An 862-nucleotide genomic window follows, 5' to 3' on the forward strand; every position below is an offset into this window, starting at 1 on the left:
GCCACAACCCATATTTGGGGTGCATTTTGGCACCTAACATTCTCAGGTCATTTGTGAGTATATGCAGTAATTAATTTCATGGAAAAAATAGTGTTGTTCCAGGTATATGTAGTCAATTATACACATTACATAATATTCTGAAAATTAAATTAGATGCTGCATTGATGTAAAATGAATTCTGGGTGAAAGATCCTAGTTCTCGTTTCTAACAAAACCAGCTATGCCAATCTCCAAATTTCTTATAACTGAAGCAATGGAATTAACCATACAGCTGTTGTCTGATGTTGTATTCTATTCTATTGTATTGCATTATATTATTGTATTGTATTGTATTGTATCCATTCTAATTATATTCTTTCCCATTCATCATCCATTTTAAGAGAGGCAAGATACAAAAAAATAATTTCTGCAGCATTTGCCTCTTTTGGTTTTGTACTATGCCATGATGTCATTTTCTTTTTAACATCTTCATAGCATATCTTGAGTCTGTGACAACTTCCCACAACATCTAAGCATTGTGATACGACATGACTGTTGCGGTTCTGCCCATCAGGCACAGAAATCCTATCAGCAAAAAAACAACCTTGGCTACTGTCACCCAGACTACATTCCAGATGCTTCTTGAAGACATGTTCACTACTCTGTGGGGAGTTTTTTTTTAAAGAAGCATACAGATATGCGCAAGCACTAAGCTCTGAGGAAAAGGAACAGCCAGAACTGGACAATGGGATAAGACAGGCCAATTGACAAATGTTGAAAAATCAAAGTATTTCTTTCCATCTAGAACACAAATTAGAAGGCTTTAGTGCACTTTCTGACAATCATGTGTTTTTTTTTCATGAATGGAAAACAGAAAATGATC

The sequence above is a fragment of the Ahaetulla prasina genome, chromosome 1, assembly GCF_028640845.1.
Source record: "Ahaetulla prasina isolate Xishuangbanna chromosome 1, ASM2864084v1, whole genome shotgun sequence".
Taxonomy (NCBI): Eukaryota; Metazoa; Chordata; class Lepidosauria; order Squamata; family Colubridae; genus Ahaetulla; species Ahaetulla prasina.